The following is a 24,491-nucleotide window of genomic DNA, read 5'->3' on the forward strand; positions in this document are numbered from 1 at the left end:
AAAACAACGCAAATGTAAATCAATCGGTGAATGGATGGTCACATTCTTACAATGGAATAATACTCAGCAATACAAAGGGTTACACAACTGATAAATGCAATAACATGAGTGACTCTCAAAATAATTATGCTGTGTAACAGAAGCAAGACCAAAAAAAAAAGTATACATACTGTAGGATCTCATTTATATAAAATTCTATCCAATGCTAACCAAACTATAGGAACAGAAAGTAGATTGATGGTTGCCTGGGTACAAAGCAGGAGAAGGAAAAGGAGGGGAAGAAATGAGGGGCTATACCAAAGGCCTGAGGAAACGTGGGGTGCTGATTTCACAGAAGTACACAAATGTCAAAACTTTGCCAACAGTACACCTTAAATATATACACTTTATTGTATATCAATTGAACTTCGACAAAGCTATTTGAAAAAAAAAAAAGAACATACCAAGACAAAGTTCATTATTTCCTATTATACACTGTAATTCATATTTTATACCTTGCATTTTACCTACTTTCTTTCTAAATGAGAAGTAAGTTGCAAAAAAGAAATCATGGCCATTTGTAATAAAGAAACCTCAGGAATTAGTTAATATACCCCCCTCTTTTTCAGCTGAGAAACTTGAACCCCAGAGAGGTCAGTCCGCCCAAGGTCACATGGTTTGTAACATCTAGCAAAGGACTTCTGTTAGCATTCTTTTTATATTCCATGAGTCATTCGGTGTTTCATATCTTATGAATAAAATGTTCTCTACGAATATACAGACTATATATGTTATTACAACTACTCCTGCAGCTCATTCTAAGTTTTCATTTGGAAGGTAAGTGTATTTGCAAATGTATAAATTTTTATCTGAATTGTTTGCTTACTGAAACTGTATTTACTTAGTGACCTTAAGTTTTTAAATGAAATACATTTTTTTATATGAATGAGCTTGACATATATGTCTGGTGCCAGGAAGCTTGTAAGATAGGTCTCATAATATTTGCATTTCCTTCTTTCCATGGTTTGTGTAAAAACCATAGACCGTATCTTTACACTGGCTATATAATCAGATGTTTATATAGTATGTATATTTAAGATAGAATCTAGGTTTATTCCCAACTGTGGGCAGTTGAACTAAAAATATTTTGATGCCAGTAACATAAAAATGTATCAAGATTGCAAATAGTCTTAAAATGTAAAGTAAGGTCTTTCGAAACAATTCTTTACTATAGAAATCTAATAACCAGGATTTTCTTTAGAATACTAATGCGGTTGTTATTCATTACAGGAATGTGGGAGACACATTCGGAGAACTATTTTTAAATAATAGGCAAGAAAACTGATGTTTTCTACTGTAGTCAGTAAATACTACAAATCTATACACTGTGTTAAACTTTTCACTCCCCACATCTGACTCCTTTTGTTCTCCTTTCTACCCCAAAAATCAAAACAAAGAAACAAAAAGCAAAACAGTGTATAATAGTCTCTCTCTGTTTCCTCAATGCCCCCATTTCTCAGGGATATATATTCTAGCAGGGCAGTAGAGAGACTCTGAGTTGAAAAACTAAGAGGCTCAATATTTATGGGCCAATCTATGGTTTACCCAAATCCAATGGTTTTAAGAGAAAAAAAAATTCAATAAATATGCATAAATAGCCATGGTCACAACTTTCAGGTACTTAGGGAGTCATTCATAAGATATTCTGAAACATTCCCCCAATATGCTATGCTAAGCAAATATTAAATAGCAATAATGCTTTTGGTTTCCCCTTAGGCTAAAATTTTCACACATTAAGAGAATTGAGGATAATAGCATTAGGCTGCTCACAGCTTGGCCTGGCAGAGAGCATCTGCAGCACCTAGTATTTGCAGTGTGCACATGACAGATTCTCCTACCTAGTGAAAACCTCAGCCTCAGTCCCTGCTAATATTTGACTCTATGTAATAGAATATAGATTTTTAAACACTGTCTTGACCCAGTTTTGGGAACCCGACCAGAGTCTGGTCATTTCCCCTTCTTAAGCAGCTAATTAAGTCCACATCCCCAACCACCTTCCAGATCAGCCACCACACTCTGGGCTACTATACACCTGCTCTAATTGCCCAAGGGCCAGGCACCTACAACCAGGGCCAGCCCCTAAGTCCCAGACCTCACCATAAGTATTCAAATCAGCCAAACCTAAACGTGTCTGCCCTGCCTGGCCTTTTCCTTCCCTCAGAAACAAAGATAGAGGCACTTACCCATAGTTCCTCTCTCTCCTCCTGCCTCCTGCCTGATTGGTGCTTCCCCTGAGTGGCCTTGTGTTGTATGCTGTGTTCTCCCCAGAGAACTGTGAGTACAACAAACTATAAAACTCTTCCTGGTTTTTTCTTTCTTGATCTGTTCTTTCCTCCCCTATCTCGACCCAGATAATATGGTTAAAACACATGGGAAGGGGGAACCGAAAAGGGGGACGGATTATTTTCATTGCCTCTTAAAAGCAGCATGTTTCTTTTGGCTAAAATTCAATTCAAACCAACAGTATGTGTGCAGAGTATAAGCTCTTTATGAGAGGGTAATACAATGCATGCAGCAACAATTTACAAAATATAATAAGCTACATCTGTTATGTATTGAGCACTTAATGAGTCAGACCATGTGCTTATCTCCTATTACATTATTTCATGTAATTCTGAAAAAAAAAACCTAGTGAGGTAGAACTATTATATCTATATTAAGTACAGGAATCTAAGGTACAGAGAATCTTTTAAAAATTCTCTGAAATTTTTAAATTTAGAGCTAGAAAATGGTGGAGCTGTGATTTGAACCCAGGTTTCTCTTAATCCAGAATCTAACTATTAAGCAGTAAGTGATACTACCTCCAAGCAGCTACTCAGACAAAAATATTTATAGAGTATCTATTATATGACAGACATTGTATTATGTGTTAGAGAAAAAGCCACCAAATTGATGCTCAAGATGCTTACATACTAGTGACAGGCAGGTTATTTTATCTGTAAGAACTAGGTAACTTGGTGGGTATTAGATGGATTTTATCTAGGACACTACAAAAGTAAAACCATTTACTTGATTGAGTATTGTATCATAGCATACAAAACAGATTTCTACTACTATTATCCTTTGCCCTCTCCCTACACACACACACACACACACACACACACACACACACACACACACACTGCATTAAAGTTGCTCTTTGGGCTAGTTCTTCCTCTGCCCGAGGATGAAATCTCAAGAAAATCTCATAATTTTTTTTTCTGACTACTCTCTAATACTAAAAATTCCTCAGGTCACTTTCAGCCAAAAGAAATTTCTCTTTCAGTATCTGAAATGTGTAGTGCAAGGCAATAACCAAACCCTGAACATCCTTTAAAATGTCCCTACTTTGAGCCTGATGCAGCCCAGGAAGTCTGCAGTGAGGGAGGAAAGGGTGGTTGCTGGCACCTGCTTCAATTCCTCACTGTGCCCTTCTACTCCCTGCTCCCATCTGTGGCTTCTGACCCCTGGGGAGTGGGGAGAACAGTGTGGAGGACTGTTCTCTGAGGTTGGTAGATGTTTACCCTCACAAGGTACTTCTGTGGGTTTCTCAGAAACTCACCATGCCCCACCCCTTACCGGAAGCCTCCCATTGCATATCCCAGGACAGAAGTGATACCTATGTTTCCACCAGCCTCTCCCAAACCCAACCTCAGCCCTGAGGCTCTGGTGATCCACCCCACACAGACTATCTTGTTGAAAGCTTACCAGCAGCCACCCACCACTACCACCATCTGTAACCCCCTTCCAGACTTGCTCTAATGGTGTTTTCTTCTGCATGGTCCTCAGGGAAACACCACCACCCCTGCTATTGGTAGAAGTACAGTTTTCCCACACACATAACCCAGTGACTTCTCATCCTTAGAGCTCGTAGACCTGAGGAAGATACCAATCCACTGGGCCCCCAACTCTTCATGTCAGGCTCTGCCTCCAACAGGCTTGGGGTAAACAGAAAGCACTTGGCCATGGGGAGCCTGGGTGGCTCAGTGGGTTAAGCTACCAACTGGATTTCGGCTCAGGTCATGATCTCATGGTTCATGAGGTCGAGCTCCATATTGGGTTCTGTGCTGACAGCATGGAGCCTGCTTGGGATTTCTCTCTCTCTCTCTCTCTCTCTCTCTCTCTCTCTCTCTCTCTCTGCCTTTCCCCTGCTCTGTTTTGTGTGTGCACGCTCTCTCTCTCAAAATAAATAAACACTAAAAAAGAAAGAAAGAAAGCACTTGGTCATCCTCCTCCATGATGAGCGGAAGGTAGAGAGAACCTCAGGCACCCACCAATTTGTATTTTTCTACTCAGTGCTTTCATACCCTAGATGACCACATCCTTGGCATGTCTAATACAGGTGTCCTAACACTTCACTCTGGAATACGAGGATGTTCAGCAAATATAGTTTTGTTCTCAGCTTTTGAGGCCTCAGCAAAAACCAAGACAGTTTCTTTTAACATCCTGTTTCAGAAACACTAGAAAGAATGTTCACCAGACTGAGTAACACGTTGTGCAGCAAAAATTGTCTGTCTCTATGTGATCATTTTCTAATATTTTCCATTAGGAAAAAATACATTTGTCTTCTAATTCTGACTCTGCTCCTTAGAAATGCTTTGTGAGCCTGAATAAATCATTAGTGCTCAGAGTCTTCACCTAAAATTACAAAATTATTTAAAAGCTGTTGAAAGGTCTCTCCAAAAAAATATGGCTCTTTCACTTGAGGCTCACTTACATCAGGCTTCCAGCCCAGAAATTGGGAAGAAAACTAAACATTAGCTAGGGAGCAGCAGGAGAAATACCTTTAAATAAACCTGAACTCCTAACATCACCCTCTACCTCTCCAGGAACCATTAAAAATTCTTAACCTTCCTGATCTTGGAAGCAGGTCACCCTACTCTCGCTTGACCCTGTACCCCAGTTCTGGCCACTGAGCTTCTGCATTGTTCTCCTTGCCCAACTCCCTACCTGGTTAACCTACCTAGTAGACAAAGTCACCTAGAACTGTTCTCCTCCCAAAGACAAGGACCTGCCCTGAATTTAAGACCCTCATGCCTATTGACAAACATCTGTGAAAATGAGTACCTCCTGATTTATTAATGCCCCGTGCTCCTGGAACCACTGTTCTTTCAGGGATGCCACCACCTCAGGATGTCCTCCCTGTTACAGTTCCCTAGGGCAGGACACAGAGCACTGCCACTAACCCAGCCCAGGATCCTACGTATAGTATGCAAAGTATCAACATAAATGCCAAATAACTAGGCTAAAAGGATGCATCTTTCCAACATACATCATTTATAGTGTTTCTTTATCCTCCTAGTTCTAAAGAATTAATTTTTCTCTAGTGTTTTAGATGGTCTCCTTATCCTGATTAAAATTTTTAAATGGCATTATTTCCCTCTCAGACTTTACAGCATAGGTTCTACAAACTTAAAGTGGGTATTGATGTTATTTTAAGAAATTTTCAGTGGGACAATCAATAAAAACAATTAAGGGGCGCCTGGGTGGCTCAGTCAGTTGAGCGACTGACTTTGGCTCAGGTCATGATCTCACAGCTCATGAGTTTGAGCCCCGTGTTGGGCTGACAGCTTGGAGCCTGGAGCTTGCTTCGGATTCTGTGTCTCCCTCTCTCTCTACTCCTAACCCACTTGCATTCTGTCTCTGTCTCTCTCAAAAATAAATAAACATTAAAAAAATTTTAATAAATAAAAACAATTAAGTGCTAAGGCTGTCTAGAGTAGATATCCTAAATCCAATATTTCATCAAAACTTTTGATGATGTCCAAAGTTACATGAAAATACTTGGCAATGGGACACCTGAGTGGCTTAGTCGGTTAAGCATCTGACTCTTATAGAAAAAAAAATGTTTTTTAATGTTTATTTATTTTGAGAGAGAGAGAGAGAGAGAGAGAGAGAGAGAGACAGAACATGAGAGGCAGAGAGAGGGGGAGACACAGAATCTGAAGCAGGCTCCAGGCTCTGAGCTGTCAGCCAGAGCCCAACATGGGCTCACAACTGTGAGATCATGACCTGAGCCAAAGTCGGACACTTAACCAACTGAGCCACCCAGGCACCCCTTTTCTTAAAATTTTTTTTGATGTTTATTTATTTTGACAGAGAGAGAGAGAGAGAGCACGAGAGGCAGTGAGAGAGAAGGAGACACAGCATCTGAAGCAGGTTCCAGGCTCTGAGCTGTCAGCAAAGAGCCCGAGATCAAGCATCTGACTCTTGGTATCAGCTCAGGTCATGATTTCACAGTTGTGAGATAGAGCCCCACATGCACTCATTCTGCACTCAAAGAGAGGAACCTGCTTGAGATTTTCTCTCTCCCCCTCTCTCTGCCCCTACCCTGCTTGCACACGAACTTTTCTCTCTCTCTCTCAAACTAAATAAACTTAAAAAAATATTGGCCAGTGAAATATCAAAATTTAAGTATTTTACCATCCAAAAATGGAAAAGTCTTCATGGAAGATACAGTTGAGAGGTTCTGGAAAGAAAATCTTTAGCTCAAGGTCCTTTTTTTCTCCACTGAGTCCTCATCTGAGACCTGGTATTTGTGAGTCCACAGATGGAGACTCCATAGGTCTGGATCAATGTAATATTTCTTAATGTTGTGAATTAAAAGTCTGTTTCCCCCCACACACCAAAATTCATACATTGAAGCCCTAACACTGAGTGTAATTGTATTCAGAGTAAGGAAGTAATTAAGATTAAATAAGGTCATGGGGTAAGGCCCTGATGTGATAGAATTAGTGTCCTTACAAGAAGAGACACCAGAATGAAAGGCATGTGAGGACATAAGAAAGTGGCCAACTACAAACTTGAAAAAGGACTCTCACCAGAAACTGAATTGGCTGGAACCTTGATCTTGGACTTCTAGCATCCAAAAGTCTTAGAAAGTAAATTTCTGTTGTTTAAGTCACTCTATCCGTGATATTTTGTTATGGCAGTCTGAGCCAACTAATATACCTAAGAAACTATCAGTGGAGAAGAAGATGAAAAGGCATTTTCCTCCTCTTTCTCAAAATGGGATACCAGAAATTTTCAAGTATATATAAAAAAAGTCAATACACACATTGTAGCCCTATTTATTCTTCACAATCTTGTAGGTAGGCAGAGCTAGCACTATTAATCCCATTTTACAGATGAGGTAGAATTCAACTAAGCCAAGATTAGACCTAGAACTTTTGACTCCTAGCCCAGCGTTCTTTTACTCCACCTCATGCCATTGGACTCAGAGTAGCTTTAGAGATCTTTCTGCTCCTGAGTCAGCTCGTCAATAGAAAATCTCCAGGTAGCTTAGCACTGGTTCAAGGAAAAGAAGCTAGGCTCAAAAAGTTACCTTCCTAACAAATTAGCAGAATTACCTGTTATTGGTCAGGAGAACCATTAAAGCTATAAAGTTGGGGGAGGGAGTTAAAATTAAAGTTGGAGTTATGTTCATTTTAATAATTTTAATGATTACATTGCAGTGATAATTTTCACCTTTTAACAAAAGTTTCTCTATAAAGCACAGTTCAGCTGTGACCATCTGTGACAAAAAAGAATCTTGGCCATTCCTTGCTCTGGCACACACATCGAGTTCCCCTCCTGGGAGAAAGAGCCCAGCCACAACCTGAAGTTCACTATATCCACCCTTCTGATTAATTTGGAGCAGTGGAGTATTTAAAGAAACAGGTGCTATCTGCAGGATTCATGTCCACATCTCATTGAGAAGCCCTTCTATCGGCCCTGGTGCTATTTTTTAAATATTTGAGCTCTGAATGTTACTTGTTTAGCAAGGATTTCAGTAGCTTAGTAATTAGCACCACTATGACCTTACCATGAAAACAACATATATTTGCAGTCTCATCTTTCTGCCGTGCCAATCAATGATTTAAAAAAGAACCTTTTGAAAAAAAAAAAGAACATTTTGAAAGTGAGCAAATTTTAGATTGTGTGGCATAATACACTTAGGGCTCATATTCAAAATATTTTATCCATCCATAATGTCCTAAAGTGTGTCTCTTTCCAAATAGGCAACCAAAAATTTCTTTGGCTGACCTTTGACTTCAATTTCCCCTAACAGAGAATGTTTCTCTTTGCTCCTATTTCAACTGTTCTTCAGGATGACTGCCTAATCCTAATGCTGGGAAAATTTGGTTGCTTTTAGTGTGTGGGCTTCTCAGTATCAGCAGTTGCCATATTCTCTTTGCTGGGTCTACTTTGCATTGTGCTGGAATGTGGAGGCCTATCTCTGAATTTTCCTATTTCTTCAGACTGGCTGTCAAAAGCCTTTACACTGAATTTTCTCATTATGTGGCCCTCAAAACAGCCATTCTCTCTTAATTGGTCCCCAAATGGTTGTCACATTCAAAAAGAATGAAATATTTATCTGATATAGAACACAAATTTATTCAAGATAAAATAGTATTTTATTTGTGGTAATTTCTATGTGCATCCAGAGAAAAGGGAGATTTTTAAATCAGAAATATCAAAAATTATGGACAGCATTTAAAAAATATCTTTGGGAATGCAAACTGGTGCAGCCACTCTGGAAAACAGTATGAAAGTTCCTCAAAATATTAAAAATAGAACTACCCTATGACCCAGCAAAGGCACCACTAGGTATTTACCCAAGTGATACAGGTGTGCTGTTTCGAAGGGGCACACGCATCCCAATGTTTATAGCAGCACTATTGACAATAGCCAAAGTGTGGAAAGAGCCTAAATGTTCATCGATGGATGAATGGATAAAGAAGATGTGGTGTATATATATACATTGGAGCATTACTTGGCAATTAAAAAGAATGAAATTTTGCCATTTGCAACTATGTGGGTGGAACTAGAGGCTATTATGCTAAGCAAAATTAGTCAGAGAATGACAATATCATATGACTTACGAATTAAGATACAAAACAGATGAACATAAGGGAAAGGAAGCAAAAATAATATAAAAACAAGGAGGGGGACAAAACATAAAAGATTCTTAAATACAGAGAACAAAGGTTTGCTGGAGGGGTTGTAGGAAGAGGGATGGGCTAAATGGGTAAGGGCCATTAAGGAATCTACTCCTGAAATCGTTGTTGCACTAAATGCTAACTAACTTGGATGTTAATTAAAAAATAAATAAATTTTTAAAAATCATCAATAGCCTAATACATATTAATAGTGAGTTGGTAGAGATGGATAGATGAAAATAGATTGATGTAGCTATTTCCATTGAATAAAGTGTTCTGCATCTAATTTAAATGATACTGAAGCTTCTGTTCTATATGGTAGACTATTAACAAAATTCCTGTAAAAATTACAGTAAAGAGATACAAAAGATAGTAAACTCATAAGAGCACCAAAAAGAGAAGAGAGTCATCTGCAGACCAGAGATTTATTAAAATTTCTAGAAGGTGGCAATTAGTGGATCATATTGCCAGATAAAATAAAAGCAGAGGCAAACATCCCAGCATTGAAGACACCTGGTTTCAAACTGAAAGTAGGTACTGAGCACAATGAACGGAAAAGACAAATACCTAGAAATAGAAATATACATATAAAAGTTTGTAAAACACCAAAGATAAAGAGACTATCCTAGAAGCTTCCAGGAAAGGGCTATGGAAACAATTTACATAAGGTCCTTGATGTCTGATAGGTTCACTACCTGCATTCTTACAGCCATGAGATCTCATAGGGAAGCACAGTCATGCCTCAAAAATATCATTAATGGACTGGCCATTTATAAAATTAGTCCTGACTCAAATACCCACCTAACCCCCTGTCACTCTGACATCTGTCCTCATCAATCACATCACAGTCCATTTTGGCCAGTCTTTTATTGCATTTTTAATAAATATATGATAAAATAAATATTTTAATAAATGTATGATAATTCATATATAGCATAATTGATTTTAAAGTAAATGCAAAATCCCAAAAAAATGTTATATTTCATCAAGTTGATGAAAGTTTTGGGTTGCTTCTTGAATCATTAACAAGGCTATTGCTAAATGAGGATTAGTAGAGTTAGATCAGTTAATAATGGATGAGGAGAAAATCAACCAGGAAAATAACAGGAAAGGATTTTCCAAGGAGAATCATTTTAAAGTAAATCAAAGAATCGAAGACAGGTTCCTGGAGGAAAGTCTTAAAATACTTCTGCAGATATTACTATCTTCATGATTAATCTGGAAAGTGAAATAAAACTTGGGAGTTGCCATATCATGCTACCATTTATTTTTATCAGAAAACAGTACCTCCAGACAATCCAATGTAAATAGATTTGTATTACATGGACATTTCTGGTGCTGATTTTCCTAGGAAACAGGAGACCTCCTGTACATATATACAAACAAAAACCATAATGGTGCTAGTTTTCTCATCAGTGATAAGTGCTGAAAACAGTGAAATCATGCCTTCAAAAGTCTAATATAAAATGACTTCAAAACAATTCTATATGTAATCAAACTACTAATCAAATATGAAAGCAAAAGAATGGCATACAACAATTCTGAACGTTTATCTTTTGAAAAAAAGTACTCTATAAATATTTCAAAAGAGAAAGAAAAAGAGAGAAGGAGGGAGAGAAATGGATACCAAGAAAATAGAATGGATGCATAAAATTTTTGTTTTGGGTAATGAAAGACTAACTAAAGCCAACCACATTCAGAAAATATACATATATAATCTTGATTAAAGATATTATTAAAATTTTTCTTTAAAATATCAAAGATATATCAAGATGATAAAGAATTACAGAACAAAACTCCAAGGCTTGGGAAAGGTTTTCTCTCTGAGCAGTTGCTAGTCTAAAGGAGGTAGCTTTCATTAGTCTCTTAGTCATAGGGAGGTGGTCAGAGTTCCAGGCCCACCCAACACAGGGACTTGGGACCCTAAATGGCTATACCCTGAGAATAGTGGTAAAACAAAAATAAACCAGCCTTTGTCTAGATGGTAGACTCCATTTTTAAATCTCAGTATCCCATGAAATCTGAGGCTGTGAGCTTGCAAGTATACCCTACATTGTTAGTACCCTGCTTTAGAGGAAGAAAATGTCAACCTGAATCTCATATTATTCCAGCAAACACTGTTTCAAACACAATGTCCAGCACTCATTAAAGCATGAAGAGAAAAAAGATCATGAAAGAGAACCAGCAGTGATAAAAAATAATCAAAATAGGGGCACCTAGGTGGCTCAGTCGGTTAAACATCTGACTTCAGCTCAGGTCATGATCTCGTGGTCCATGTCAGGTCATGATCTCACGGTCCATGGGTTCAAGCCCCAGGTTGGGTTCTGTGCTGACAGCTCAGAGCCTGGAGCCTGCTTCAGAATCTCTGTCTCCCTCTCTTTGCCCCTCCCCCACCCATGCTCCTCTCTGTCTCTCAAAAATTAATAAATGTTTTTAAAAAATTTTTTTAAATAATAATCAAAATAATGATAGGTATCAGACACAGTTAAACTATGCTCACCATTTTCATATATATACAATGGAACAACACTCAGCCATCAAAAAGATGTAATCTTGCCATTTGCAATGACGTGGATAGAGCTAGAATGTATTATGCTAAGCGAAATCAATCAGAGAAAGACAAATCCCATATGATTTCACTCATGTGGAATTTAAGAAACAAAACAGATGAACATATGGGAAGAGGGGGAAGAAAAGAGAGAGAAATAAACCACAAGAGACTCGTAATGATATAGAACAAACTGAACGTTGATGGAAGGAAGAGGTTGGGAGATGGGCTAGATGGGTGATAGGTACTAAAGAGGACACTTATGATAAGCACTGAGTGTTGTATATAAGTGACGAATCACTGAATTCTACTCCTGAACCCAATATTGCACTGTATGTTAACTAACTAAAATTTAAATTAAAAAAAAAACTATGCTTACCATTTTCAAGGAAAAGTAAGCTCTAAAAATTTCAGTAGGAAACTGCCAATTACAAAAAGTGACTTTACAGATTTGAAAAAGAAACAAATTGAAATTCTAGAACTTAAAATTTTCACAAACAAAATTAAGAATCTAATGAGAATTTTAACAACATATTAAAGAGTTGAAGAGACAGTGAACTGAAAATAGGTCAGAAGACACTTTCGAGAATGTAGCATGAAAGCAGCATAAAAGGTAGAAAACATGGAACAGAATGTAAAAATACAAGAATTCCATGAGAAATTCTAAGTTCTGGCATCTAGACAAAGAAGAAAGAATGGACACTGGCAATATTTGTGGAGATTCGGGCTTACAATTCCCCCAAACTGATGAAAACACCAATCTTCAGGCATAAGAATTCCAATAATTACCACTCAGGATAAATAAAAGGAAATCCATACCTAAACACATCATAGTTAAACTGAATAAAATAAAAAAAAAATTTTTAAGCAGATAGAGCAACTTGCCTTCAAGGGAGTAATAGACTGACAGGTGACTTCTTAACAGTAGCAGCAGAAGTCAGAAATAAACTGCTAATCTAGAATTTGTAACCATAAAAAAATAAAGACATTTCAGATGAATAAACAATTGAAAGACTTTACCTTTAGGAGACCCACAGGAATTTGCAAAGGATTTTTCCAGAAAAAAGGGAAATAATCACTGGAGAAGATCACGGGGATCTTCAAAAAGAATAAAGAGAAAAGAAAGTCGCAAACATGTAAGTAAATCTCAATAAATATTGACTCACCAAAAATATATCTGTATTGGGAATAATGAAAATGTAGTCAAATGTTTTAAGCTCCTTGTACTAACCAGGAGAAGAGTAAAGTTATCAATTAATATTAGACATTGATAAGCCAAGGATACATTTTAAATTTCTGAGATGAACACTAAAGATAGGAAAAGAGCAAAACAAAGTAATGATTAAGAAAATCAGTTCCAAGTCAAGAAGTATGAAAGTTGTGAGTCCACAGAACAAAAAGATAACTTGCCTGGCCAAAGGTTCTCTACTAAGCATCTGAGGCCACCATGGTCTCCAGCTATCAGAATTGATACCAAATAAATTTGCTGGGGAAAGCAAGCATTCAGATTCTCTTTACATTTTTAAATACATAGGTTCTATGAGGATTTGTAGAATGTCCCAATTTATTCATGGACCATTTCTACAAACTTATTATGGTAAGCATATTACATTCAAGATCGGCATTTCTTATACCCTGAAAATGAAAAGCAGATATAGGGACTCCTTGGGAGACCCTGGCAATTCTCCTCCTGATTTTAATTCCTCAGAAAGTAAAGATGGAAAATGTGAGCTGGCAGCAGCAGGAAATTAAGTTCTTTTGGAAGAGATGGAAGATTTAATGACAAAGAGTTACATGAAGAAGCAACACAGAGAAAGTCTGGTGGCAGAATTCTTCACCAAATTGCTTTGCCACACTCATAGGAGAATCAAGAAAGTTAAAGATAGTTAGCAAATGAAATTAAGAATTCAGACTGATTTGTGCATCTAACAACAGGCTTGTGACATCCCAAAGGAGCAGATTCCTATGCAGTACGACTCGTGAGGAACAGCCTCAGATTCTTTCTAGTCTGCAATATTTATTCTGGGTTTTTCTTTGTGATCACAACCAAAGATTTCAATTAATCTTTTACCACCAATTTATGTTGATCACATGACTACTTGCTTTTGTCATCAAAATCTCCTTGAACTTTGTTATGTCGGTCTTTTGTCTTATGTCAATATTCTACAGTTTCAGCTCTGTTTCCACTGTATGTGAGATGGCCTTTAAAATTTCACTGCCTAAAAATGAGTGGATAATGATAAAATGCTCATCCTTTTCATCTTCTAGATTATTGAAAGTTGAATTTGAAATTGTAGTAGAATCGCACAAAAAAGTCTTTGACAGGGGCGCCTGGGTGGCTCAGTCAGTTGAGCGTCTGACTTCGGCTCAGGTCATGATCTTGCAGTCTGTGAGTTTGAGCCCTGTGTCGGGCTCTGTGCTGACAGCTTGGAGCCTGGAGCCTGTTTCGGATTCTGTGTCTCCCTCTCTCTCTCTGACCCTCCCCCGTTCATGCTCTGTCTCCCTCTGTCTCAAAAATAAATAAACATTAAAAAAAAAAGGCTTCGACAAGAAATAATACAAAAAACATACACAATTATTTTTCATATAGCTATTTTCCTAGAAGAGATATTTCTAACATGTTTTCATTGTGCACTTCTAAGACAGTAATTTTTTGAGAGAGTCATGCTATGCATTACGTATTTTTTAATGTTTTCTAGTTTTTACCAGAAATGGAGGAAAAAAACGCAAATTTGTGAGTCGCTTTTGTAATAGGATGATTACTTGTCAAAGTGAGATTTGGGGTTTGATTATAGTTTTAGTGCACATTAGTCAAATTAAAGTCATTTTTATGAAGTGACAGATGTTTTTATGAAGTGACAATTTTAGAAAAACAATCCATACATTGCCAAGTCAACTTTGACAAGTTAAATAAATAAAACCCCAATTCACTAGTTGGAAATAATTTAGATGTAAACAGGTATTTACTTCCCTGCCTGGCATCTATCTATGTTTAGAACATGTGACCCAAATAAAAATGGTTCATCACGAAGTGACTACAAAAATCTCACTTTAAATGAACAGGAACTTTGAGTAAAGTAGTCTAGCAGTGTACATTTTTCTTCGGAACAATAGTTTTAAGAGCTTATTTGTAAAGGCTAAAGCCTGAGCCCTTTGGGGAATTTTCCAGACACTGTTAACTTTCTTTTAACAGCTAATAGTGATCCCCAGATATAATTATTTACATTTCAATGAAAAAAATACAGTAATATTAGAGATTTTTCTCTAGAAGCTTTTGAATATAAATTTCTATAAACTCAAAAAAATAAAATTCTTTGTGATTTTAACATTAAAAGAAATTTAAGGGTGTTTTTTTCCCTTGAGGGTATTAAAAAAATCCTTTTAAGTTGTAGCATTGAATAAGAACAGTCTGAGGAGTTGCAGCTTCTTTGTTTTTAAAAGTAATTCGTAAAACTTGTTCGTACATGAAAACTTCTATTTATTTCACATTCTATTTATGCTGTAATACCCTCTTAAAAGCTGAGTTTTAAGAAACTTGGTGTTTGGCTAGTTATTTCCAGACATATTTAATATCCTATATTTTTAGAGTTTTTAAATATGGAAAAGATTTCAGTAATTAGTTGTGCTTACTTGTAAATTCTTAAGTTTTATAACCTGTTTTCATTTGTGATTTCATAAATACAATTTAACATTTCATAGCATACTTAAGTTTAATAGAACTCATCATTTTAAATCTAAGAAAAAAGTGACATTCCAGCAAGCAACAACATCTAAAACATGAATAATTACGTATAAGGGGAAAGGTTTTTCTTTTTTACTTTTCATCTTAAATATTAATACCTTGTTTGGCACTATATAAGTTTACTTGAATTGATATACTTTGCATTTATATTAATTCTTATTTTATATAAAATTTTATAAGATAATTAGCACTTAAAAATAAAGTCAAAAAGGAGAAAAAAAGAAATACAGAACAAGTAGAATAAAGAAAGCACATTAAAACACTAGCTTAAAATTTAATATATCAGTAATTACATTTAATATAAATGGGTTAACTGTTCCAATTAAAATGTAAAAAGTAGCATATCAGAGAGAAATATATTAAATATATACATATATAAAAGAATTATCTAAAACATATAGCACATGGTTGAAAGTAAAAAGAATTTAAAAAGATATGCTATGAAAACAAAAAGTTATATTAATAGTAGACACAATAGGCTTTAAGGCAAAAAGCATCACTGGTCATAAAAATGGCCATTCACATTTTAAAAGTTTCAATCCACCAGGAAAAAATAGCAATATTAAATTTCCTAAAAACTAATAACATAATTCTAATAACTCTAATAACATAAACTCTAAGTTTAGAAAGCAAAGCATTAAAGGATGATAAGGAGAAATTGATAAATTCATAATAATATTCTGAACATAATCTTTTCAATAATTGATAGCTCAGAGACAAAAGCCATATAGGCTCTAAAACAAACCTTAACACTTTCAAAATACTGAAGTAATATAGAGTGTATTCTCTAATCAGCAGAATTTATCAAAGCTATATATTTCTACAAACAACAATACAGATTGTGCTAGTAGCCAAGATGGAATAACACAGACCAGATTCATCTTCATATCATAAACAACTAAAAAATCAGACAAAATAAATGAAATGGCAATCTTCAGACACTGGAAAAAAAGCAGGACAGGACTATGATCCACGAAAGGAGACTAACAAGCAAGATGAGCATTACTATTGTGAAGTTATACCTGGGAGTTACCAGGCTGCAGAAGGGAGCTGTGAGGGGAGGGACTCCACATTGAGCCAGCAAGTCTTGCTAAGTTGAGGAGACAGAGAAAAAAGCTCAGTAAAATCAAGACAACCAGAATTTGTAGATCAGGGTACAGGAGAGGGGGGAGCTACACAAAAAGAGAGCTCTAGAAATCTGCAGAGGGGTCCTTTTGAGTCTGTGGCTGAGGAAAAGCCCCAGGAAGCAAGTAGTTGGAACAACTTCCTAAGTGTACCAAGCTGGGAATAGTTTGTGTTCCTACCAGGCAGAGTGGAAAGACTTTATAATAGATGAGGCATCAGATAAAATTTTCAGAAGTTTATTATCTAGGTGGGGTAATACCAGTCATAGATTAAAAGCCTAATAAAATTAAAAGCAAACTTCTAAACATTTCAACTGATACAAGGTAACTGTATTGCACATCAAAACAAAATCCAGTACTATTAAAAGGAAAACAAAATCCAACACCAGAAATGTACAATTTACAATGTCTGGCATCCAATAAAAAATTATCAGATATGCAAAAAGCAGGAAACTATAACTTTTAATAAGAGGAAATACCAGTCAATAGAAAAAGACTTAAAACAGAGATAATAGAACAAGTGGACAAAGATGTTAAAATGCTTCATATTCCAAAAAGGGAGAGAAAATGTGAGCATGCTGAGGAGAGAAATGGAAGATATAAAAAAAGAACCAAACCAAACTTTTAGAGATAAAAAATATATCTGATCAAATATAGTAACTAGATGGAATAACAATAATAACAATAACTGAATGGAATCAATATCATATTAGATACTGCAAAAGAAAAGACCAACATATTTGAGGACAGAGCCATAGAAACTATCCAAAATGAACACGGAGAACAAAAAAATTAAAATCAGTGATCTGGAGGTACCTGACTGGCTTAGTAAGTAGGGCATGTGACTCTTGATCTTGGGGCTGTAAGTTCAAGCCCCACGTTAGGTACAGAGATTACTTAAAAATAATATATATTTTTTTTTTAAAAACTCAGTGATCTGTGGAACAATATTCTAATATGTATGTAACTGCAGTACAAGATGAAGGGCAGTGAAAAGAAAATAAAACAAAACAATGATCTCATTTAATTTGATGAAAAACTGTATAAACCCACAGATCCAAGCTCATTGAATGCCAACCAAAAGAAATATGAGGAAAGAAATACCATGGCATATCAGAATCAAATTGTAAAATACCCATTGATAAAAATCCTAAAATCAGCTAGAAGAAAGAAAGACTCACTATGCATAAAGGAACAAAGATTGAAATGACAGCATACTTACCAAAAACTATCTGAACCTATGAACTTATCAAAAACTATCTGAATGATGGGGCGCCTGGGTGGCGCAGTCGGTTAAGCGTCCGACTTCAGCCAGGTCACGATCTCGCGGTCCGTGAGTTCGAGCCCCGCGTCGAGCCCCGCGTCGAGCCCCGCGTCGAGCCCCGCGTCGAGCCCCGCGTCGAGCCCCGCGTCGAGCCCCGCGTCGGGCTCTGGGCTGATGGCTCAGAGCCTGGAGCCTGTTTCCGATTCTGTGTCTCCCTCTCTCTCTGCCCCTCCCCCGTTCATGCTCTGTCTCTCTCTGTTCCAAAAATAAATAAACGTTGAAAAAAAAAAAATTAAAAAAAAAAAAAAAACTATCTGAATGAAGAGACATTAAAATATCAAAAGGGGGGAAAAAACTTATCACCAGAATTTTTCACCCAGAAAAGAAGTCTTATAAAAATAAAGGCAAATACTTTTCAGAAAAGTAACTCTTGAGAGAATTTATCCCTAGCACTTGCCCTGTCAGAAGTGTTAAAGAAAGTTCTTTAAGCAAAAGGAAAATTAGGAAAATTTAACTCTACACAAAGGAATAAAGAGTGCCAAATGATAAATATGAGTAAATAAAAATATACTTTATCTCATTTTTAAATACCTTTAAAAGGTCATGGACACTGTAAAGCAAAAATAATAACACTGGATTGTATGGTTTATAGCCTTTATAACTATAATAGTACAACAAATGGGAAGGAATAAATAGAAGTATATTTTTGTAAGGGTCTTACAGTAGACAGGAAATGTTGTAACAGTATTTGAAAGTAAACTGTAATAAATTAAAGACATATATTGTAATCTCTAGAGCAAGCATTGGAATATAAAAATAAAGATTTATCTAAGAGACTGATATTCTAAAAATTTTTTAAAAATTCAATGAATCCAAAGGAAAGCTTAGACACCAGAAAAAATGAACAAAAATCAGAAAAGACAAATAGAAAACAAGTAGCAAAGTGGTAATTTTTAAAACCAGCCCTCTAACTAGTTACATTAAATGTAAATATTCTAAATACTGAATTGAAAGGAAAATATTGTTCAACTGGCTAGAAAATTAAGCCTTAACTATATGATATATATGTGTGAAGACAATTTAAATATAGAGATGATAATAGATTCAAATAACAAGGATGGGTGCCTTTGTGGCTCAGTTGGTTGAGCATCTAACTCTTGATTTTGGCTCAGGTCATGATCTCAGGGTTGTGGGATCGAACCCTGCATTGGGCTCTGCACTGAGCATGGAGCCTGTTTAAGATTCCCTCTCTCCCTCTGCCCCTCTCACCCACTCATGAGCTTTCTCTCTAAAAATAAAATAATAAAAATAAATAAATAAAATTACAAGGATGGAAAAAATATTACATGCAAAAATTAGTCATAAGAAAAGTGGCATGACTATACTAATATCAGAAAAGTAGACTTCAGAAAAGAAAGTAATACCAGGGATAAAGCAATACTTTTCATATTATAACAGAATGGAATAGTCCTAAATGTTTATGCATCTAATAACAGAGCTTAAAAATTTATGAAACAAAAATAGATAGAACTTCCAGAAAACAGAGATAAATCCAAATTAAAATAGTAAATTTCATTAGTCATCTCTCAATTATAGTAAAATAAATGGCAAATGAGCAAAGATGTAGAAGATTTGAATGTTACTATGAACCAACTTGACCTAATTAATATTTATAAAAAAATACACCCATAAATAACAGATTAACATTCTGTTTAATTGCATATGCTTTAACAATAAAAAATAAAAATAAACAATATTATTTACCATAATGTCTTAAAAATATTAGAAGACTGAAACCATACAAAGTATTTTTCTGACAGAATTAAACTAGAAATTTTAATAATGCAATTTCTGGAAATCTCCAAGTATTTAGATATTAAACAAAATATTTATAAGTAAGCTATGAGTCAAAGGGAACCCACAAAAAAAACAGTTCATTTTGAATTGAATTAAAAATTTAAAAATACAACATACCCAAATTTGTGGAACATACTGAATTGTTTAGAGGGAGAAAATATGTGCTTATGTTAGAAAACAAGAATGATTTAAAACCCATGATATAAGATTTCATGTTAATAGATTTCACTAATATGTGGAATTTAAGAAACAAAATAAATGAACATATGGGAAAGAAAAAAGAGAGAGAGAGAAGCAAACCCTAAAAGACTCACAACTATAGAGAACAAACTGAGGGTTGATGGAAGGAGGAAGGTGGGGGATGGGCTAAATGGGTGAGAAGTATTATGGAGGGCACTTGTGATGAGCACTGGATGTTATATATAAGTGATGAATCACTAAACTCTACACCTGAAACCAATTTTACCATATATGTTGACTAGAATTTAAATAAAAACTTGAAAAGAAAAAAATATATTGCAACTAAAAAAAAAATCACATTAATAAACTATTAAAAGAAGAGCAAATTACATCCTAAGCAAGTAGAAGGAAAGGCGTGTAAGAAATATAACAACAGATATCAATGAATTACAAAACAAAAACGCTAGAGAAAATTAATGAAGAAAAAGCAATGATTCTAGAAAGTAAGCTCTTCAAGATGTGATTCTGGAAGTGGATCCCTCACTGGTCAGACAACAGCCAGGCCCCAGGGTGATTAGAATTGTATGGTGATAACCCCTCAGTTGTGCTGTTATATCTAGGACTAGGACTTTCTCTTGGGCTAAATTCAGGTGGGACACAGGTGGAAGAGGAAGCATTTTTGAGTATTCAGTTGTTCTGGCAGTTGGACCTTTTTCACTCATTTGTATTTTCTTATTTTTCTATGCTGTTTTTCTAACATAACTCACTTTTTTAACTAAGACAAAAACCATCCTGATCTCTCCTGTGAATTAATAGTGATCAACATTTCTGAACCGTAAACAGAACATATGGATCTGACTTCAGGTATCATTTCAGGAGAAAAAGACCACCTGAAAAATAGAGGTATCAAAAAAATGGCACCATCAGAACACTTAGGTGATTGATAGAGTTAGTTAGTTAATGAGACAAAATGTTGACAACTGGTACTATTCAAAATATTTTTTTGTAATGCACATATAACTTCCTTTGATATAACTACCACTACACACCCCACTTTTTTTGCTTTTTGAAAAAAAGTATATTGAGCCTGAAGAATTTTTTGCACGTAATTCTTTCAATTAAGTTATAAATTACTAGAAGGTAGGTATTTTCTCTTAGCTTGATAATTTCCCTGCAAGAATCCTCCATAGCAATTCGCTTAGTATTTGCTGCTTATGCTTCTGTATACAGGCACAGATAGCTGAAAGGAAGGAGTATCAAAGGAACTGTAGAATCATGAGTATTTCCTTTCACTATGATTCCAACTTTCCTATTAAATGTCTCATGAGAATTATTCTAGATTATACATTTCAGAGGTAGATAGAACTTTTTGGGAAAACTAGGAGTAATACCTCAGGACTTGGTATCTCTGTGTGTCCTCTGGAAAGAGTGTTCTGAGCATATTCATGGCCCCTATGGCCATGTTGAGATTGTCCTTCTTTAATACTGTCAATAAACCTCCCCACCAAAAATAACTGAGGAGAAGAACGGGCCCAAATTTATCAGACAGACGTCCAGCATATAGCAGTCCTCAGCAGCATGGCCCACCCATACGCAACTTGCCTTCAAAACTACCAGCCAGCATACACCCTCATTTTGCACCTGTTAGTATGCTGGAAGACCACAACGATCATGATTTACTCAAGCTAAGCCTAACTCTTTTAATAAAGAAAAAAAAAATGGGCCTGGCTAAAGGGAAAGAAAAGCTCCCACAAGAAATCATTACAATTTAAATTCCAACTGGATCTTTATAGATCTCAAGTGAAAACATAAAAAGAACTATAAAGAGGAGGGGGAAAGGCAGCCTTGGACAGAGCATGGCAAATTGGAAAAGAAGTCTGAAACATGGATTCCCTAAAGACAATTTGCTTAATTATTTCCATGGGCATCCACTAACATTCAGTAGGTATTGATTGACTTTACTGTTAATTAGACTAAATGACCTTGAGCATTTCTATACAATCAGTTACATTCTATAGAGCATTTATTTTCAGTGATATCTGATAGCATTTCAGCTCTTATCTTACATGCTAGAAGAGATTTTCTTGCAATATTTAAAGGATGCAAGGGATTTAAAGTATACTTAAATATCTGTGAAAAAGGAATAAATGAAGAAAATCAAATATAAATTATTATATATTTTTTTCTAATTTTAAAATTCTATAAGCCTGTATTCTTCTACTATATGCTTGAAGAAGAACAAAGTCTCTGCTGTTCCAGAAAAAAAAAATCATCTGAATAAATGAAGTTATAAGGAAATAACTAATTAACTGATAATTAAGGGAACCTAATATATGGAGACTATTTCTAATAATTAGACCTGGGCTCCTGAAATGAGCTGAAATGAAATGGGCTGCTAAGCCACCCATCACTGGAAACTCTGAGATAGAAGGTAGGTGATCAATGGAGCTAGCAAAGGGATTCCTGCACTGGAGAGGAGGTTGTGCTTGGTGATTCCACACGTCCCTTTCAGACACAACTCTTCTATCATGCACTTGCATTTCTAGTCACGGGAAATGAAGATGGAATATGGCCCTTAGGCAAGGAAGAACTCTGTGTCTGACTTCCTTTGTATAGAATACTGGGTGGTGGTAGGATCTGCTCTTGTGATGGGATAAATCCAGGGAGCCTAACATGCAGATCTCTTTCTGCTACCTAAAACAGACTGTTAAATGCAATGACCACCATGCAAAAACCTGCTCAAGAGTTTCTTTCTGCTCAAGAGCTGAAATACAAACTCTGTGGATGGAGGACCTAAAAACACCAACTCCCTCTCTGAGAGGCCCCCATGTAGAAACCCAAATGGATTTTATTATTATTGCTTGTGGTAACTAACTGTTCTCTACAACTGGCTTCTTGGGGTTAATTTGGAAAGCAGAGAAGGTGGGAGAGCTGGAACCAGTACAACTGGAGTCTCAGTATGGGACAACATGAGGGATGAAGCAGGCTGAGGAAAGCATCCAGGGCTGCCACACAGGTTGTTCATTTAGACACTTATACAGGGACTCCATATTCAAGAGGCAAAATTCACCTCATAGACAACTTTGCCATTTTGAACTATTGTCAAATTTTGATTATAACATTATTGATTCAAAACATGGGCAATTTTTCTATTTATTATGACAGTTTTCTAACATAGCAGGTCTGTATCTTGTTCAAATGAAGTCAGTATGTTGCCACCATTCTTCTCTAACAATGGACAAATGAGTTCAATAATCAAAAGGCCTTGTTGGTCAAACTTCTAAAATAATCTGTGTTTTTACAAAAAGAATTACACTTCTGCCTAGTGTACTGATAGATATATATCTAAAGATGTAAGCAAAAAGTCCTTGGGGCACCTGGGTGGCTCAACCAGTTAAGTGTCTGACTACAGCTCAGGTCATGATCTCATGGTTTGTGGGTTCAAGTCCCAAATCGGGTTCTGTGCTGACAGTTCAGAGCCTTGAGCCTGTTTCAGATTCTGTGTCTCCCTCTCTCTCTCTGCCTCTCCCCCATTCACTCTCTCTCTCTCTCTCTCTCTCTCTCTCTCAAAAATAAGTAAACATTTAAAAAAACTTTTTAAAGTCCTGTATTGGTATTAGTGCACAAGTTAAACGTAAACCTGTATAGTTCATATTATCTGTTACTCGTGTACTAGTATTTCTGAATTGTGAATGTAAGTCTACAAATACATTTAGGATTATATAAATCACTGTGTAAAGCAAATATTCATTTCCCTTTAATAATATACAAAGCCAGTGTTCCTTAGACAAATAGTAGAGATTACTATGTAATCATCCACTAATATGGCAATTGATTATTTTTTGTTATGAAAATCTGGCAGTACAAAAATTAACTACGATTAAAGTACTGCAGCCTCCTGCTACATAGATATCACTTACTGCTATATGCAAAATGTACAGAAGCCAAAATTCAATCAACAGTATCCTTGAAAAAGTCAAAGGGAATAAGAAATTCGGTGAAGAAACATGAAGTAATGTTGTTTACTAAAATTATACCATTGGTATGAAATCAATTGCAGTTTCTTGATTGACACCAACTTCTCCAACACTGAATTACCAGAAAGAGGAGGAAGATTTCATCCACCTATAAATTTATCAGTCTGTATATGATCCAAAACTAAATTTCAAAGCCAATTTTTTCCTTTATTGAATATACTAATATTGTCTTTGAAAGAAAGACTTATGATAATGAGGAATATCATGGCCTTTCATTGTTCTAGATATTTGATACTTCAAGTATAGTCCATAGACAAGCAACATCACCATTACCTGGGAGACTGTTAGACTACAGACACTTGAGTCCCACCAGACCTACAGAATTGTAATCTGCATTTTAACATGATCTCCAGATGATTTGAATACACATTACAGTTTGAGAAGTACTTTCCCAGATAACATATATAATTTGAAAATTATGATGAATGTCAATTACTACAACTTTGTAAATATTTATGATTTATATGGACTGATGACCATAGTAAGGAATAAGACATTGTTATGATATGATTAAGTTTAATTTGTCTTGAAAAATCAGTTATATTTCTCATTGAAGTATTACATTTCCTTGATCATCACTGAAATGCAAAGTAAAACCACAATGAGCTATCACCTCACACTTGGCAGGAGGGCTATTACAAAAAAAAACAACGATAGTAAATGGTGAGAATATGGAGAAATTGGAACCTTTTTACACTGTTGGTGGGAAAGCAAAATGGTGCAGCCAATATGAAAAACAGTATAGAGACTCCTCAAAAAATTAAATATAGAACTACCATATGACCCAGCAATTCCACTTC

The 24,491-nt window shown here is 35.8% G+C and overlaps 1 pseudogene; it reads left to right on the forward strand.

Annotated features, from left to right (window-relative positions):
* The window catches only part of LOC125168108 (general transcription factor IIH subunit 3-like), a 42,014-nt pseudogene extending 17,994 nt beyond the window's left edge, over nt 1-24,020 (forward strand).
* The last annotated feature ends 471 nt before the right edge of the window (nt 24,021-24,491 follow it).

The sequence above is a fragment of the Prionailurus viverrinus genome, chromosome B3 (genome assembly GCF_022837055.1).
Source record: "Prionailurus viverrinus isolate Anna chromosome B3, UM_Priviv_1.0, whole genome shotgun sequence".
Classification (NCBI taxonomy): Eukaryota; Metazoa; Chordata; class Mammalia; order Carnivora; family Felidae; genus Prionailurus; species Prionailurus viverrinus.